The sequence below is a fragment of the Notolepis coatsorum genome (assembly GCF_963971535.1).
Source record: "Notolepis coatsorum genome assembly, chromosome: 4".
In the NCBI taxonomy this organism is placed as follows: Eukaryota; Metazoa; Chordata; class Actinopteri; order Aulopiformes; family Paralepididae; genus Notolepis; species Notolepis coatsorum.
In genome coordinates this window covers 11,202,287-11,209,786 of record NC_140168.1, presented here as the reverse complement: position 1 = coordinate 11,209,786, position 7,500 = coordinate 11,202,287, and the positions used below count along the sequence as shown (strand labels likewise).

The 7,500-nt window shown below is 44.9% G+C and overlaps 1 protein-coding gene and 1 pseudogene across 2 annotated transcripts in view; one reads left to right on the top strand and one right to left on the bottom strand.

Annotated features, from left to right (window-relative positions):
• The window catches only part of LOC311226401 (uncharacterized protein), a gene marked incomplete at its 5' end in the record, with an annotated part of 864,333 nt that overhangs the window by 82,738 nt on the left and 774,095 nt on the right, over window positions 1-7,500 (top strand). The gene's annotated exons all lie outside the window — the stretch shown is intronic.
• The window catches only part of LOC311227558 (nuclear receptor ROR-beta-like), a 51,050-nt pseudogene that overhangs the window by 5,514 nt on the left and 38,036 nt on the right, over window positions 1-7,500 (bottom strand). The window contains exons 4-5 of the transcript XR_014621042.1: window positions 6,085-6,624; window positions 5,341-5,462 (exon numbers count right to left, since the gene is read on the bottom strand). The product of XR_014621042.1 is annotated as a nuclear receptor ROR-beta-like (transcript). The remainder of the gene's footprint in view (window positions 1-5,340; window positions 5,463-6,084; window positions 6,625-7,500) is intronic.

The window sequence follows — 7,500 nt, the reverse complement described above, 5'->3', positions numbered from 1 at the left end:
TTTTTTACATTTATTTAACCTTTATTTACCCAGGCAAGCAAGTAAGAACAAATTCTTAATTTAATTATTGTCAAAAGTAATCATAATGTGTTAATTCCACGACAAGAGATATGTAATGTTAAACACCTGAAATTATTCTGTTTTTTTGGGGGGGGAAACCCTGCATATATCGGTATTGGAAATTAAGAGTTGGACATCGGTATATCGGATATCGGTAAAAAAGCCAATATCGAACATCCCTAAATATTAGTACTATATAATACATACTGTATATGTTAAATTATTATTATACTTTTATAATTATGTTTTTATTCTCTTTTATTTTATATATCCGAGGCTGGACATCCGTACTAGTCAATTACTGTTTTCCCACAGATAGGCGGGTCGTTTTGGGACCGTGAGCAGGACATGTGAAAAGCTTTACCAGACCAAGTCTGGGTGTCTTTATTATTTATTATTATTTTTATGGCACTGCACTATTTCACTCTGTCTATTGCTTTTTATTACAATACCTGTCAGGTATTAAACTGTGTGGGTATCAAGCAAGAAAGACTGTCAGGCTTTAAAACTGTGTAAGACCCAGGCCTAGAACTGCGCCCTAAGCGAAGGAACTGTGCCCTGAGAGGGAGATTTGCCCTGAGTGGGAGGTTCGAAGGGTCAAAGTCAAACAGGAGGGAAGGTTTTAAACTGTGGATACCAAACAGAAGGTAAAGACGACTTTGAACTGTTAAACAGTTATCCAGAACTATTTCATTGCACTGTAAAAATAATTATTTTATAGGATGTCTGCACTTGTGTGCTCATTTCATCATTCATGACTTTTCTATTCTACTAAAACTGAATCTAAGCATAAACAAGGTGGCCTGTTGGGATGTTAGATCCTAATGTGAAAAACTTTTATGTCTGCTCATTTTACCCTTGCTATTATTTGACTTATTTTAACTTTTATTCCTGCGCCCCACTATCCGCTGGGTGCATACTATGACCTTTATCATGTTTTGTAACAGATTACAGAAATGCAAGAAGCCTATTGGAACGTGAGGTTCTGATAGGATTTGATTACCGTAATTCCTCTAATAGTAACCGGGTCTCAAATACAAGCCGGGTCTCTATTAATGGCCGGGTGCGCTCTTGAGCTAAGCAATTATAAGCCGGCCTCCTAATACAAGCCGGGTTACTAATATACTGAGCTGCATACTGAGCTAGTTACTTGATTTCACTTTGAAAACGTTGAAATGACCAGTGACCACCTGTAATTGCACTGTTTACTATTTCATACAGTACTTGGTTTCAATAAATGAACCCAGTACATTTTACTGGGTTCAAACTGACACAAAATGTTGATTTATTCATTATGATCCGTTTGAAAATTTGAAATATAGGAAGGCAGCAGGTCCAGACGGCATCCCCGGCCGCGTCCTAAAAGTCTGTGCCGACCAACTGGCCCCAGTATTCACTGACATATTTAACCTGTCCTTAGAACAGGCTGTCATCCCCACCTGCCTGAAGAAGTCCACTATTATCCCTGTACCCAAAAAATCCAAGCCTGCTTGCCTCAACGACTACCGCCCTGTAGCTCTCACCTCCATAGCCATGAAGTGCTTCGAGAAGCTAGTAAAGGGCTACATCTGCTCCTCCCTCCCCATCAACATGGACCCCCTGCAATTTGCATACCGCCCCAACAGGTCCACGGAGGACGCCATATCCCATGTGCTGCACACAGCAGCATCACACCTGGACAAGAGGCAGGGGAACTATGTGAGAATGCTATTCATCGACTACAGCTCGGCATTCAATACCATAGTCCCCTCCATACTCATAGCCAAGCTCAGGGACCTGGGCTTGGGCTATGACCTCTGCCAGTGGGTCTTGGACTTCCTGACTGGCAGACCCCAGGTGGTGAGAGCAGGCAACTGCACCTCCTCATCCATCACCCTCAACATAGGGGCCCCCCAGGGCTGTGTTCTGAGTCCCCTCCTCTACTCCCTGTACACACACGACTGTGTGGCTCAGCGGAGTAGCAATACAATCGTCAAATTTGCTGACGACACAGTGGTGGTGGGCCTGATCTCTGCCAACGACGAGAGGGCCTACCTGGAAGAGGTCAAGGTCCTGGCGGGATGGTGCCAGGAAAACAGCCTCTCCCTGAACGTCAGCAAAACAAAGGAGATGATTGTGGACTTCAGGAGGTCGGGGGTCAAGGACTACAGCCCCCTCAGCATCGACGGGGCACCGGTTGAGAGAGTCAACAGCTTTAAGTACCTCGGAGCCTACATATCCGAGGACTTGACATGGACCACACACATTAACAGTGTTGTGAAGAAGGCACGACAACGCCTCTACTTCCTCAGGCGCCTAAGGAAGTTCCAAGTCAGCCAGAAGATCCTTAAGAACTTCTACTCATGTACAATAGAGCATCTTGACCGGCAACATCACCTCCTGGTTTGGGAATAGCACTGCACAAGACCAAAGCAGACTACAAAGAGTGACACGTTCAGCCGAACGCACAATTGGAGGGGGGCTCCCCACCCTCCAGAACATTTACTACAAGCGTTGCAAGGGCAAGGCTAAGAGAATCATTAAAGACTCCAGTCACCCGAACAACTGCCTCTTTGAACTGCTGCGGTCAGGCAAGCGATACAGGAGTCTCAAGGCGAGCACAGAAAGACTCAGAAGAAGCTTCTATCCCCAGGCCATCAGGCTGCTAAACGAACAATGAATGAACACTACACAACAACAACCACCAAACGCACATAGCACACACATCCACACGCACACACTCACTTTAAACAAACACACTGTAGCACCCACTCCACACACTTATAGCACACACCCACTTTAAACAAACACACTGTAGCACCCACTCCCCACACTTTATATTTATGGATGAAGGATTGCACTACAACTCGTACACCTTACTGTAAATTGTACCTAAAATTGTACCTCATCCCATTTCTGCTTTGCACTAGATAGTACTGTACATTAGTACACTGCATAGTATTGTGTATTGTATATTATATGGTAACTCAGAACATTGTACATATGTCTATACCGAACACTGTGACCTCATTTTCTTCTTCTAAATTCATGCTATATTATGTTATTATGTTATTTGATACTATCTTGTCTAGCACAGTCTCTGGAGCGTAACAGTAAGAAGCATTTTGTATGAAAGTATTCTGTACTTCTGTATGACAACTATTAAAGAACTTGAACTTGAACTCCCTCTTATACAGGCCTCCTCCTAATACAAGCCTGGTACCCGCTACAGTTGAAACAAATACAAGCCGGGGTTACTATTAGAGGAATTACGGTAATATAATCTGCATTATTTGACCCCACTTTATGCTTTGCTCTTGCTGCTTGTTTTACACTGATTTGATGTCTTATTTCTTACTGATGTAAAGCACTTTGAACTGCAATCCCCTCTTGGCGTTGCTACCGGCTTGGCCGGCCGTCATACTAACACAATTGGCAGTGTTAGAGGGTGGGAAAGCCGGTGGGTGGGGATTGGACGTTGTGGACAGCGACTCCTACAGGTCGGTTGGGTGACGCCTGTACAGCGGAAACAGGAAGTATCGGGGGCAGCGTGAGCCTCCCACGCGTTACTCCTCGCAGGGGTGTAGCTCCAGATTCTGGGCCCCATGAAAGAATGTATTTGTAGGCCCCCAGTGAATGCGAGCGCGCGTAAGCGCGTGAGCAGAATTTTTTTTGGCAATTTTTTTATTGATGAAAACGCATAATATGGTTTTTACCTATACATTCGGATCAGCAGTTCAGCACCTGCACTGTTGGTGGGTGAGCCTAGTATAGGATGTCGCATTGTGTTCATCTTCAATGAATGGACCAATGCAATAGTCTACCAAAGCCCCCCCTCTCTCTATATATATCTCACACACACACACACACACACACACACACACACACACACACACACACACACACACACACACACACACACACACACACACACACACACACACACACACACACACACACACACACACACACTTCAGAAACAAACATAGTATCAATGAGAGCATCAATAATACACCTGAGTGATGTTTGGTTAAAAAAAAAAAAATTTTTTTTTTGGGGCCCCCCCCCCAGTGCTGGGCCCTTGGAATCATCCTAAGCTACCCCCCCCCAGCTACGCCCCTGACTCCTCGCCACTGAGAGTTCGAGCTGCTGCGGTGAAAAGATGTGACAGGCTGCCTCCTCGTGTACCGGAGGGGACACGTGATGCAAGGCTTCTCACTACAGCCGACCAGAGGGAGGCATAGTCTAGCAACGTTCAAGACAGGGGAGGGAAGAATTGGAAATACGAAATTGGGATGGGAGAAAAAATTGAAAAATAAGGAGAAAAAGTGGATCCAAAAGAAAAAGGAAAATGTAATTAGAACGTTATTCCACATGGGCTGTTGGAACAGACGAAAGTCACAGCACTTTGCTAGCGTCTAGCGCAGGGTTGGCCAACCCGTGGCTTGCGAGCCGCATGTGGCTCTTTGCCCGTCAATGTGTGGCTCTTCCATCCAAAAAAGAAAAAAAATTTGATATATGTGATATTATATCATTTAAAGGTGCTATAGATGAGACAAATAAAGTTATTATTATTATTATACTTTTCTTTTTATGATTACTCTACATAAAAGTCTCATCTATAGCACCTTTAAATGATATAATATCACAACTTTATTTGTATAGCACCTTTCATACAGGGGATTGCAGTTCAAAGTGCTTTACATCAGTAAGAAATAAGACATCAAATCAGTGTAAAGCAAGCAGCAAGAGCAAAGCATAAAGTGGGATAAAATAATGCATATATATTAATCAAATCCTATCAGAACCTCAAGTTTCAAGTTTCTTTATTAGTTGAGTGTGCTAGATAAAATTAAAAGATAGTATAAAATAAGTATAATATAAGTATAAAATAAAAAGTACGTAAACAAGTGTAAACTACAAACATTTTCAACATACATATATACAGTATATACAATGCAGAGTAGAGAAGGTAACTGAGTTACAGCAACATACAGTACAGTGTAGAAATGGCGAGGTATAGTTTAGCTTGTGGTGCCACCTTGTGGTGGTGAGGTGCAATGAGGTATGAGATGATGAGGTGCAAATCTCTTACCTATAAATATAAAGTGTGTTAAGTGTCTAAAGTGGGTAAAGTGGGTGCTACAGTGAGTTGTCTATTTAAAGTGAGTGTGTACGTGTGGATGCGTGTGCTGTGGGTGTATTTGATGGTTTTGTTACATAGTGTTATTCATTGAGCAACGTGCCAATATCCTATGATATATGATATTATGTCAGTGTGCGGCGGGGGTGACCTATTACCTTGTTCTGAAAGCTGCGTGTCTCCTCAGGTGTGTACTGCGCCCAGGTGAACCTCTTCATGTCGTCGGCGCTGTACTGACACGTCTCCAGGTGGGACTTCACCACGCTCTGAGTGATGCGCTCTGTGTCCGGACACGCCGCCGCGCAAAGGACACACACACACAGTTAACAGCAGGGTTCCCCACAGACATTGCAAAATGAAATTCAAGGACTTTCAAGTACTTTTCCTAAGCACTATTTTTTTCATTTTTCCAAGGATGTCACTCGAAGGATACAATTCTATTTTAAATGCTTTTTTTTAAAGCATCTTCTTTGCCTGCTCGCCAGCTAGAGCGTCTACACGCTAATGAGGAAAAGCAGTGGAGCACATAGCGGCTCGCAGATTTTTTATAAAAACAGAACAACAAAAAAACTATTTCTTGATTCAGAACAATTGAGCGTGGATGAACAAACATTCAATGGAATGGTTGATTTTAATTTCAAGGCACTTTTAAGCACCTTGTTAAAAGATTAGCTGTTTTCAAGGAATGGGCTGTTTTCAAGGCTTGATTTTTTTTGGGGTAAAAATCAAGCACTTTAAGCACTTCAAGGACCTTGTCCGAACCCCGTAACCCCTGAGACTCGCTGACATGTAAAGCGGGTATGTATAACAGGGCGTACATCACAACGCACGGTACTTCACTGAGGCGGGCCAGTCTGACACAGTGACGTGTGATTGTGTGATTGGAAGAGAAAGGCACTCACCGAGGTCCATTAGGGAGCAGTCGTCGGGCAGGTGATCGAGCAGCGCCGCGTGCGTAGTGCGTGCCAGCAGCGTTGTGCGTCGTGTCCCGTCGGACCCGTCCAGCGTGTCTGCTGCTGCTGTGGGGAGTTCTGACTGGACGGGGAGGAGGACGAGAGAGGAGGAGGAGGAGGGCGACGAGGAGGTGCTGCCCCCCCCGCCCCCCTGCCCCCCAGCAGCTCCAGGCTGCAGTACTTGCTGGCCTCCTCGGGGGTCATGCGGCAGGTCGAAGAGGTCGGCAGCGCCGGCGATGTCGGTCCAGGTCGCTGAGCGTGGTGGAGCTGGAGCCTCCGCTGCTGCTGCTGCTGTAGGAGCGGCTCAGGCTCCCGCCCCCCCTCGCCGTCCTCCCTGCGGCCCCCGCAGACGCTGTCGACCCTGGGCGGGGACAGGCCCGCGGTCCGAGCCCCCGAGCCAGCGGCGCACTCCTGGGCCTTCTGGTGCTTCTGGACCTCGGCGTACAGGCTTGTCCCGCTGCTTCTTGGACATGCGGCCAAACTTTACCGCTGGAGAGGGAGGGGGAAGAGAAATATATCGGATAAAGATAAGATAAGATAATCCTTATCGATCCCCTTGGGGAAATTCGGGTGTCAAAAGTGTGACAGTTACCATCTTCCTGGACTTTTGAAACAACACTGTGCAATATTACACCTACTGTGGACTTCAGTGTATTTTTACTGTATTTATTTACCTGTATATTTGATTATATTCTTAGGCAAATTTGTTTTGTTATTCTTATTCGTGACTTTGTTCTGTCTAAATGTTAACGTGAGCGTATTTGCAGTGTCAAATTTCCCTCGGATAATAAAAGTATTTCTATTCTATTCTATTCTAGGCAGCATGGGGAGGGAATACAGGGTGGGGGATGCATATCTTCACAATATAGTAATATAATGGGGGATGAGTTTTAGGATGAGAAATATACTCTCAAACTGTGTTTAAGCTAGAGCTAGATAGTGAAAAGGTTGCTACAGATAACGTCCGGCCACTAGATGCGCACCTCTAGTGTCATTATATCCAACCAGGTGCATTCAAGTCAAGTCAAGTCAAGTCAAGTCAAGTCAAGTCAAGAGTTTTATTGTCACGGCATACAAGTATACAATGAAATGCGGGTGGTCTTGCCCGCAACGATGTGCAATACAGTGGTACAACATATATAGAATCCAATCATAAACAGGTAACAGGTTAAAAACAAACATAATAACAAAAAATTTGCACATTCGTTGCTGAGCAAAACCCACGGCGACTGACTCGGGTCGCGCCATGATAACACGTGTGTGTTTGGTGTGTGTTTGTTTGTGTGTGTGGGGTGTGTGTGTGTGTGTGTGTGTGTGGTGTGTGTGCATGTGGTGTGTGTGTGTGTGTGTGCGTGTGGTGTGTGT